At 34.7% G+C, this 12,500-nt stretch overlaps 1 long non-coding RNA gene across 1 annotated transcript; it reads right to left on the reverse strand.

Annotated features, from left to right (window-relative positions):
- Positions 1-4,203: 4,203 nt before the first annotated feature.
- On the reverse strand, positions 4,204-6,960 carry LOC144962182 (uncharacterized). Its single transcript, XR_013643388.1, has 2 exons — positions 6,838-6,960; positions 4,204-4,252 (listed from the first exon to the last, which is right to left on the reverse strand). It is a non-coding gene; the product is annotated as an uncharacterized LOC144962182 (long non-coding RNA).
- Positions 6,961-12,500: the final 5,540 nt, after the last annotated feature.

Raw genomic sequence — 12,500 nt, forward strand, 5'->3', positions numbered from 1 at the left:
CCAGGACCATCCGATCCGAAAGCGAGTGTCATACCTAAAGTATATTTCTCTGTATCACTTGTATAAAAACAGAAAGACTTTAACTTTTGTAAAACGTAATATACACTAAACGTGGTCAAAGCGCTTTACAGGTTGTCTCCTGTCATAAGCTTCACGTAACAATTAGAACACGACATGACGGGTTAGGGGATATTACAGTACAGATAACGCTGTTAACGGCTAGATGCTCATTTTATACATGAGATCGGTGAGAGAATGTGAGTAATGATTCATAGCCAAGGACTCAACTATGCGCTGAACGAGGATCGAACCCAGGACATTCGTATCTGAAAACGAGTGTCATACATCAAGTACACATAGCCGCACAAGTCATATTAGTTACAAGTTTAATTGTTGTAGACCGTTGTGTTTCTCATTCTATTTATTAAAATCAACATGTTCATCCCATCTACCATTTATTTCCTTACGTGTGTTCACTTACAGAAGTTGAGCCATCAACTCTCTCTCTCTCTCTCTCTCTCTCTCTCTCTCTCTCTCTCTCTCTCTCTCTCTCTCTCTCTCTCTCTTTCTTTCTTTCTTTCTTTCTTTCTCTCTGTATATCTATCTATCTATCCATCTATCTATCTATCTATCTATCTATCTATCTATCTATTTATGTTTCTATTTATTTATCTTTATTTCTATCTATCTATCTATCTATCTATCTATCTATCTATCTATCTATCTATCTATCTATCTATCTATCTATCTATCTATCTATCTATCTATATATCTATCTATCTATCTATCTATCTATGTTTCTATTTATCTATCTATCTATCTATCTATCTATCTATCTATCTATCTATCTATCTATCTATCTATCTATTTATCTATCTATATATCTATCTATCTATCTATCTATCAATCTTTATCTCTCTTTGCTTACCACATTTTGATGTTGTGAGCAATGAGCTATCTATCTAAAGTTCCCTTTATATTACAGGCCTTATTTGTCTTTTTTGTCTTATGACAAATCAATTATATTGTACCCTCTAAAACTGATCGGTAACGGATACCAATATTGGTAATGATGATGGCCAAAATGTTGGTATTGGTTGTAAAAGTGATGATTGTGGTACTGATGATGCAAAAGTGATGATATTGGTATTGATGGTAGCAACAGTGTTGATATTAATGACAGCAATAATTATATTGGTATTTATGATGGCAACAGTGTTCATATTGATTTTGGTGATGGCAAGAGTGTTGATATTGGTATTGATGATGGCAACAGAGTTCATATTGGTATTGAAGGTGGCAACAGTGTTCATAGTGGTATTGGTGGTGGCAACAGTGCTGATATTGGAACTGATGACGGCAACAGTGCTCATATTGGTATTGGTGGTGGCAACAGTGTTTATATTGGTATTGGTAGTGGCAACGGTGCTCATATTGATATTGATGGCAACAGTGTTGATATTTGTATTGGAGTTGGCAGCAGTGTTTATATTGGTATTGATGGTGGCCACAGTGTTCTTATTGGTATTGATGGTGGCAACAGTGTTTATATTGGTATTAGTAGTGGCAACGGTGCTCATATTGATATTGGCAACAGTGTTGATATTTGTATTGGAGTTGGCAGCAGTGTTCATATTGGTATTGATGGTGGCAACAGTGTTCATATTGGTATTGATGTTGGCCACAGTGTTCTTATTGGTATTGATGGTGGAAACAGTGTTCATATTGGTATCGATATTGATGGCAACAATGTTGATATTGGTATTGATGATGGTAACAGTGTTGATTTTGGTATTGGTGGTGGTAACAGTGTTCATAATGGTATTGATGGAAACAAAATTATTGATATTGAAAATAATAAAGAACAACACTATTGCTATTGATATTGAATGTTGATTTCTGAGGTAACTATAGATAATTTGTGTCGGTGCCATTAAGCGGAAAATAAATGAGAGACTAAAATGTATTGATACTTACGTCCTGTTAATATGGATGAGAGAAAGAATCAGAAAAAGCGTAAACCTTACAGTAAATATAGTTAAAATATGTTTCTCTGTGTCAGTTGTATAAACAACGAATAACGTGATCTTTTGTATTGCGCAACATACACTAAACATGCTCAAAGCGCTTTAAAGTGGTAAAGTGGTTCCTAGTCATCAGCTTCACTTAACAAGTAGGACTGGACATGACGCCAGTTAGGCGTTAATACTCTGTATTCAGACAAAGACATCGCTTATAACTGCCAGGTACTAATTTTACGCCTGACTACTGTGAGAGAATAGAGGTAAAAATTCTTGCCAAGGACCCAACTAGGCGCCTCAAAAAGCGGGATTTGAATCCAGGAACGTCAGATCCAAAAAGCGAGTATCATACCACAAAAAGCAAACGGCCGGATAAATATTATTTTTGATTAATTTTTTTTTTAAATAAATAAATATATATAATATCCACGATCGCTTTGATTTTTGTTGGGACCCGGTTTTATTCTATCCTTACAGAAAGTATGCCAACGAAATTCAAAGTTTTTTTTTTCTGTATTAACATTTCTCTATATTCAGGATAAGGTCCTTATCTTTGAGTCTGTTAAATACATTTTGAATATTTTGGTCGTGTTCTTCTTGAGATTTTCCGAAGACTAAGATATAGTCGCTGACATTACTGTTCAGGATAATCGATTTAGTGACTGCCGTATCTTTTCCTTGAAAATGTTTGATGCACTGTTGATTCCGAAACTTAATCGTTTATATCTGTCTAGGCCTTCATGAGTATCCAAGGTTGTGATGAATCTGGATTCTGGGTCAAGCTCCAACTGATTATAGCCTTGATTTAACCTTTATATATATATATATATATATATATATATACATATATGTGTGTGTGTGTGTGTGTGTGTGTGCGTGGTACCAGGGCACATGCTTATGTAGAATTATTACATTTAGTCCTTTACCAGTCTAGTAAAAGATTTGCTAGTCTAAGTCTGAGCAAAACCAGTGACTAATAATCGGTTCTTATAAACGTTTTCTAGTCTGTGACTCGGTAGGCTTTTGCCTAGAACAGGACGGAGTAAGGATGTTGAATAAATCAGTATTTTATGCTGGTAAAATAGCAGTCTTCAAACTTTTAAAAAGCAAACTATTTAATTTGTATCACATCCGGTATAGATTTCGTTTCGTTTCGTTATATATTTGAACTTTTACCTAACTACATAATTTTTCAACGGCGATATTGGATTATCACCTAAATATTTAGGTCAATGCAACACAAGAACACATACGCACACAAAAACAAAACAAATACAAAAAAAAATTAAAAAAAAACAACAACATAAAACACACCCAAATTTCTTTTTGATATTTTGTTTAAGAACAAACAAAAGCAAAAGCAAACAATACAGAAAGTGTTTTTCAGTGATTCACACAATATTTTCACGAGTACAGTCAGTTTCAAAGCCAGCATAGTAACTTTTGCCTAAATACGTGCCCCTCTTTTATTTTGAAAATGGTACTCCACACCTGTCCAAGTACTGCGAGGAATGACAATGTCTTTAATAATTTAGTTGATAAGGAATTACATCATATTCAGTTTGGATTTGACGAATAATCTATATTTATTTCATAATTGATGTCATGTACTTTATATCATGTTTTTGCATATCAATGATTTATTGGCAGGGCACCAAAGGCCTTGCTATTGGCCTAGTTTAGCTCTTATTAGGTATAGTATTGCATTAAAAAGTAAAATCTATGAAAGAACATATTAAAGTGCTGGTTTACATCTCTCTCTCTCTCTCTCTCTATCTCTATCTCTATCTCTCTCTCTCACACACACACACTTACACACACGCACACACACACTCTCTCTCTCTCGCTCTCTCTCTCTTTCTCTCGCTCCAATATATATATATATATATATATATATATATATATATATATATATATATATATGTATCCGGCTAACTATCTCTATCTCTCAAAAACAAAAGTGGCGAACAAATTATACCTTTGACTGCCTCTCCAACATAAAACCTCTACCACGACTTTGAAATAATCGAACAAGCTCAATCGAGAACAAAGCCAGAGAGCAACATGGAAAAGGAAAATACATATAAGGGGGATTATGACACAGCAAAAGTTATCTCTCTACCCTAGATGAGAGGTCAGAAGACCTCATCCAGAAAGTGTTATTTAAGGTATTAGCTACTTACTACATTTTTTGTGGCCGTATCAGGGATAAAAAATATCATAGCGACGAGCTGTTTCGTGGAGGAAAAAGAAAAAAGTTTATATATATATATATATATATATATATATATATATATATATATATATATATATATATATATATATATATTATATATATATATATATACATATGTGTGTGTGTTTGTGAGTGAGTGTGTGTGTGTTTGTGTGTGTCGCATGCTCAATTACTTTGAGGAAAACAAAATAATGTCATTGCATTATGCTAACAGTGGACATTTATTTCATGGGTGGTGGTGGTTGAGGAACGGTGGTATCTGGAATATTTTCTCCAATTGATCAACATGACACCCTTGTCTAATTAACATTCTCTTAGAGCCCATGGAGCTGGAACGTATCCCAGTTTTTGGAGGGTTAAACAAGATTATATCAATTGTTTGTTACCCTTTGGATCAGGATGTTGTCAATCGCAAAGCACTTTACATCAGATATGTAAGACCCGGTGTAATTCGTGGTTCAAGGTGGAGATTAAATTGTATTTTTTTTAAATAGTCATAATGCTCCGGACCACTTGGACGTTTTACATAGGCAGTTACCTTCTACACCCGTAGAATCGTCCTTTAACTTAGTTTAATATAATAGAGGATTGTAAATCTTAGGATTTTCCCGTTGCATAATAAATTATAATAAACAGCGTTAAGTAATGGGTCTTATACCTGTCTAAGAAAATAACCTTCACAATAAAATCATAAGCAATTAATAAGAAAAAAAAAACTAGTTCCAGTCCCACTGATATTTGACAATAAATGTTAATCTTATGTTTTCTATTTTATAAGTATTAATGTACGTATTTACAGATTTTTGTTTTATGTCATCATTGAGCACTTAAACAGCCACAAAACCTTGTGTGTAGTCGCCGAACAGGCAAGACGTGTTTCCATGTGCTGTGCAAGTCCAAGAAGAATTTTAAACGTTTTATGGATAAAGACAGCGATTTTTAGCCTACAGCTTTCTAAATGTATATTTAAAAAAAAAAAAATCTATGTGTTTTTTGAACAATTATTTAACACGCCGTTCAAGAAAAACATTTTCATTTTACGAATGGATTCTGAAAAAGGTAAACTTTGATCTCAATTGTTTATTTCATTTTCACGATAGAGAATGTTCCCACTGTGCAGTGTCGCGATACCCAAAGTATTTATAACGCCTTAAAACTCACTCATCGAGGTGGTTACAGAAAACAACATAAAATGACTGTTCAACTTGGAAATCGACCGTGCCCTAATAACCGCCAGTCTCGTCAATTGGTCGTTTCTTGTGTATCTGTACAGGAATGTCAAAGCAATAATGAGTTTATTAATGTTCATCCCAAAACGCTGACCAATACACCTGTTGAAGTTAAAAATAACATCAACTACAACCAGCTTCCATCGGTGACAAATCGTCGTGAAAATGTTAAACCAATCAAATGTGACCCAAACAAAACACATATTATTAACGCCTTGGGGTTCCGACGAAAGGCGCTATAGAAATATGTTTATTATTATTAAAGGTGGCCAAATAAACTAGGGATCGTGTCGCAATAAAACAACTGGTATAAAAATGTGTGTAATAAATCAAACAAAATCAAGAGAAAATCACACGCACAATGATAATTGAAATATTACAATCCACAAAACCTTATTGAAACCATCTCAAAGCACTCGTATTAAATCAATGAGAAATAAGAGCTTATTGCTAAATTGTCTAATTACAGAGACGGAGCCTGATATGGCATTTTTGTTGAATCATGGCCGCAGCCCAAAGGAGATGACATCATAGCAGGTCTGGGACCACCAGGTTATCGATCTATATCAATGTCAAGAAGTGGGAGAAATGGTGGGGATATTTGCGTTGTAGTTAAAGAAAATTTAATACCAAAATTTAAAGAAATTAAATCTCTCTCTCTGTTTTCGTTGTTTGGATTTGTTTATTTTCTCTCCTGTTCCTGAAGATTAGTGTTAAAAGAATTTATTACATTATTCATTCACTTTTTTTCTGTGTTTCTAAGCGATATTTAAAAAAATCATTTGACGATAGGGAAAAGGGGTATTACTATATGCACTCTATGCATCATTTCATAGAAATAAAATAGTAGAAAATATTTACAATTGTAACATTCTATGGGAAGGGGGAAAGTGTCGCATACGGGAATCGATCACAAATCGTCGACTAAGCCAATCCGTCAGTCATCTAACCAATTTGGCCACGCAAACCTTTTGAATGACGACACATGTAATACATACACAGCAGACCACCGCTCGACTAAATAGTTGTCTGAGAAATTATTTTTAAAATCTTACATTGATATTTTAACATCCTTTTTTTGCATGTGTCTATGTACATTAAAAAGTATACGTTGTATCGAAAATGGATGAAAATAAATCCGAGCGAACTTTTAAAAAAATGTTTTAAAATAGTTACAGACCATTATTCACATACATTTTGTGTAAATTTCGGCTCAGCGAAACACATTCTCATTCAAATGGGAAAACTAACAAGCGAATTCATTATGAATATACACATAAACCATCAAAACATTATAATAATCCATTATCGAAAAATTGAGAAACATCAAATAAAATAAAGAAACTATTACCAGAATTAGACCGTTGAAAATGTTCATTTTGATGAATAGAAATAGCACGAAGGAATTCAAAGCTACAATGAAATGGCCGTCCGTTGAACACACATGAATTCAAAGCTGGGATGACCGATTTTATTGAGATAAATGTGGCACATATTCAAGCCCACGTATTTCTACATACTAGGCCAAAGTATAACAAAAAATAAAATACAGTCGTAGCTCCATAACCCGAATTCATATAAACCTCTTCCTAATTTTGAAAGTTGATTTTGGCTGGGCACCCCTTGTAAAGTACTTTGAGCACGTTTAGAGAATATTGTGCTATATAAATGCTCATGTTGTATTCTTTTGGTATTCGTAGTCATAGAAGCAGTAGTGATAGTTATAGTTGTGGTTGTTTCACATTATCTGTCACTTCCTATAGTCAGGTACCAAGTAACATCTGAATTGAGTAGGCATATAAAGTTATGTAATGCTAAATACACGTTTCTTATGAATAATGATCCATCTATACACACAGCTTATATCGTACAATCACTGTGAATGGTGATGATGATGATGATGATGATGATGATATGATATGATGATGATGATGATGATATGATGATGATGATGATGATGATGATGATGATGATGATGATGATGATGATGATGATGATGAGGATGATGCTTATCCGTTTTGTGAAAACAATAACGAGAGCTGAATGACGTCAAAAGTAAACCACTGTTTTAAAATTGTGACAATGTTCCAGAATGTGTTATCTAGTCATGAGCCTTTGGTTTATAACGCCCCCCTTTGGTTTTTATAAAGGGATAAATAAAGAAGAACAACAATTGTTACAGTGAAAAAACAAAACCAATAAAAGCTTTCCATGTTTGAATTGAGTCTGCCTACGATTTATTGGTCGTTTTTCATTACATTTTTCATAGTTTTGTCTACTCTGACGATTTACCCAAAAGAGCTAACGTATCCTTCTATTGTCAATTTAGATTTTTAAAAGTGGTTTAGAGAGAGAGAGAGAGAGAGAGAGAGAGAGAGAGAGAGAGAGAGAGAGAGAGAGAGAGAGAGAGAGAGAGAGAGTAATATTGCATCCGATAGGCGGGCGTTTGAAAGGAAAAACACCTATGGCTACTTGTTTGTTATTTGCCTGGTAAATAGTTAGATAACAAACAAGTAGCGCCATGTGTTTTTCCATTCAAACGCCCTCCTATCTGATGAAGTATTATTCTCTCTCTCTATCTCTCTATATTTCTGTGCTTTACTACGTAGAAAAAAAGACAAATGGAAAGAGGAAATAATATTGGGTGCATCATTTAATGACCCAAAGATTTCTCAAGGATCAAAGTCATAGGCTATGGTGATCTCTGATCTTATCCTAATTTTTTTTTCTTGGTATCACCTCACTTTACCCAGGTGCAAATGAGTACCAGTTCGCTGATGAAAACAATCTTTGACAGACTAGCGTCCTTTCAAGAGGATAATAATAGAGGGTCTGCGTGGCTCGGCGGTACGGTCTTTGCTTCATACCCGAAGGTACCAGGTTCGATCACTGCGCTGTGTGGCCTTGAGTCACCTCGCCCTAGCTTAATTTGCGGCGCTGCACTGCGGCTGACGCCTGGGTTATTCCCGTCTTCATTAGAATAAACCCTCGAGAAATTTTCCTCCATGGGATGAATAAAGGGAATTTTATTTTTTTTTAATTTTAAACTGTTATCTGTCTGCTCAACCATACAGAATCATGGATAAGTTCCGGGTCTAAAAGCGTAGGAGGCAGGATGGCCGAGTTGTTAGCGCTTTGCACTCGGGACATAGTGGTTCTGTGTTCGATTCCGAACGAAACCAATTTTCACTTTCCTGGAGCAAGAAAATTTACTCCAATCACTCACCCATTCAGGTGTAAAAGGGTACCTGTCAAGCTGGGATAGTAATCTGAGATATAATATTGTCCTGTACGAAGGTTTTCAATCAAATACATACGTTTATTGTCCGTTTCACGCTATTGAAATCAGGATAACTCCTGCACTATTGGCTACAAGGCTCTAAAGAACTTAATTTGTCTGACAATGAGACCAAGTGTCTCAGAAATAACGATAAAGATAATTGAACCCACAAGTTACCGAACAGACGTGCGACCGGTTTTAGACACGTTACTGATGTGTCACAATGTGTGACACTTCTTAAATTATTTTTATAAACATACGTCATTAAATTGCCGAAAATCTTATGTTGCTATGCATTCTTTAGATACGTGGTTTCATCACATAGAATTATTTTTTGAATTGTACTTGCTTTTTTATTTCAGAATTGAAATAAATAAATAAGTAAATAAATAAATAAATAAATAAATAAATAAATAAATAAATAAATAAATAAATAAACAAATAACAATATGAAATTGAATGTAAGCTTCAGTTTAATATACGAAAACAGGTAAAATGGACGTTTTGGGTTTCCTCTTCATCAACAAAACAGGATGAATAAAACACTACAGACGAATGAGATACACACATGTGGTAGTGGCGTTGTTAAGCTGCATAAACAAAAACATTGATGGTCATGAAATTGTATGCTACTTTGTGAGGAAGGACGAATTAAAATAGAGCAATAGAAATTTATAAAAGGTGCGTACTTAATTATGTCAAAAGAGGGGAGGCGTGGAGCAACTGTGTAATGCAGTAGAGAAAGTGAAATAAAATAAAGTGTGGACTATTGTTGGAAAAAAAATACAATGGAATTGGAAATAAATACAAAATATAAGGGAAGTAGGTCAGCAAGTTAAATAAAAAAGCGGGTACGTTTCTCTCTTGTTCACTCCGGACTGGTGTCTACATCATACAGTCCCCAGTTCAGTCCATACAGCTGTTACCAGCCCATAGCCCCAGGTTTACTCCCCACTGATATCCAAATCCTAAAGTCGTGGGTTAACTCTCCACTGGCTATAATAAACCCATAATCCCAAAGTTTTGCGATTTATGCACAGTAAGTAAATATTGCCCTGTATGAATGATCATGTTTAAAATCAATTACTGGAGTAGGCGTTTGAATAGAAAAATCATATACTACTCAAAAAGACAACAAAAAGAGCCCAATTTAAAATATGGCAGGGGGTGGGGAGTCTGTATTACAAATAAAGCATAACATAACATCACTTTACATAATATAGCATAACATAACATGACGATAATCATTTATAGAGCGCCAAATACCAAATTGATGAAATGCTCGTTGGAACTAGAATTACAGATGGATCAGACACTCCACATAATCATAAACACACATAGAAACCCACACACACACACACACACACACACACACAAATACACAAACACAATCACACACATACAAACATATACATATACAGACATACACATACACATTCACACACACACAAATCAAAATACACACATATATGTTCTGTTTTTTTTTAATGTTGTTGTGAGATTTTGACATGATATTGAAACAATAGGATGGGCCGATATAATATAGTTACATAATATATTGACACTAGGGCGTTCCCGCGATACACTGGGGAAAAACAAGTTTTTTTCTGGTGTGTGTGTGGTGTTTGTGTGTGTGTGTGTGTTGATTTTTTATTTGCCCATTTCAGATACAAATAAATCAAATCAACAAACGCCCAAACATTTAAATCCTTAATCTTTCTCAAGAGACGTTTGGACGGAATTGGAGGTAATCTTAGTTTATCAACATAGTGGAATCCTGATATTGGAGTTGTTTCTCAGAGTGTTCACTATATGCGGAATCCACTATATCATTTACCCCAAAGTTGTCTGGTCAAAATAAAAATAATATGTTTTACCAGGTCACAGAACTTATGATATTTACCAAAAGTAATGATGAAATACTAAAACTACAACTATTGACCGGCCCATCGATATTATTAATTTCTCTGCTTATTGCGCAACCCCCCCCCCCCCCCCCCTTCCGCGTTTGAATTCCGTTTTGATTGGAGATGTAAGTTTCACGTTATGTAAATAATGTTATCGGCTCACCCACCGTAAAATAAGAAATCTTAACGAATTCAGTGGTTGAAATTTGTATGTCTTCCTAATGCCATCTCGTAGACTATTGAGGGGGGGGGGGGTGAGGGTTGCGTGTGCGTGCGTAATATGAGCATAATGTGATCTGTGCAATGTGGGAAGATATAACATTTTCTAATTTGGTGATTTATTATCAAGATATCGAGAACAAAGAAAACATTTATTTTATTTTTATTTTTTTTGGTGGGGGGGGGAGCCTATGTTCGCATTATTTGACTTATTAAGTCACTCAGTAAATACATTTTTTTTTGTTAAAACATTTTGTGTTGACAAGCTTGGAACAGCAGTAACAAGAAATTTGGCCAATAATAATGTTCCCCTTAGAAAAAATAATATGTCGTTCTTCGTGTAAATTGCTACTTTATTCTAGCGAAAATCCATGAGCAGACTCTTTTCGAAATAAAAGTTTGCCATGAAAAGAAATATCTTATGTCACCGTCCTTCCCCGTCTATCCTATACAACCATCCAAAACCTTTGTCATCCCTATCACCTATCACCTGAAAATTCAAAATGATATATAGCATGTCGACAAATTACACGATGGTGTCTCATTGAAAGAAAAGGATGATTTTTTTTTTGGTCTAATTGAAATCAGCTGTTAAACGGCAATTTTACATATATTAATTTTTCATACCTATATATTTCTTCTACAATTGAAATAAAATATATTAAATCTTTAACAGTTTAAGAAAAATTCTATTTAATGCCCGGTTAGCATTGTTATCGATATTTTGCCGAGTCTTGATTTAAAGTAACCGGTGAAAACTTTAACCATTGGCGAATAAATTCATTCAATTCAGAATCTACGGATAATTCTCGTTCTGCTATCCATAGTCGTGACAATAAATGTTATCATTATAATTTGGCTACCTCATGACGTCAGATGACCTGGTTATAGCTATAATATTATTATTAAGTAAATCATCGAATCACGAAATTCGACAAGACGTTGAGTCGATATTGGCGAGACTGACCAATTAAATTATCGGTGGGTGGTATCAAAGACACAAAGGTTGAAAATGAAATATGAAAATGCACTACACATACTTGTATCGTCGAAGGATGATTGATGTTGCATCGATAGATTTACCCTATTGTGTTCAGATTTTTTTTTTCTGCTAGATGATGAGTTCCTTAAATGGCCATGTCAATCATGTAACATCTTTAGATGATCTCAATCTACTCTTTGATATCTATATCCGCGTTTTCGAGTCCGATTGTCAATCATGACAAAATCCCGCCCACAAACTTTTCATAGGTCCATCATCAGTTTCAAACTTTTTGCTCGTGAGATGTCAAGACATTCTCAGTGCAAAATATTGGTTCTTGATAGATGATGCTGGTTCTTGACCTTTCACCATCACTTACAGCTTTGCACTGATTGGTTGCTGTGACCGCATATAAGGATTAGAGTTAGAGCTTTTCTCGACGACCGTCTGAAAGTTGCGTCACCTTCTTTGTGCCCTTTTGAATTTATTAGTGAGCCAAGGCTCGTTGGGAAAAAAAGCCAATGTATGGTTTAGTCAGATTTCAAACAAAGTACACAGCTGATCTTGCCTTAGAGAGAAATGAAAAATGATACAGGAATCGAGAAAATCGGACAAAAAATAAATAA

Source organism: Berghia stephanieae, unplaced genomic scaffold (genome assembly GCF_034508935.2).
Source record: "Berghia stephanieae isolate SIO BIC M18660-M18661 unplaced genomic scaffold, UCSD_Bste_1.3 scaffold671, whole genome shotgun sequence".
NCBI classification, from domain to species: domain Eukaryota; kingdom Metazoa; phylum Mollusca; class Gastropoda; order Nudibranchia; family Aeolidiidae; genus Berghia; species Berghia stephanieae.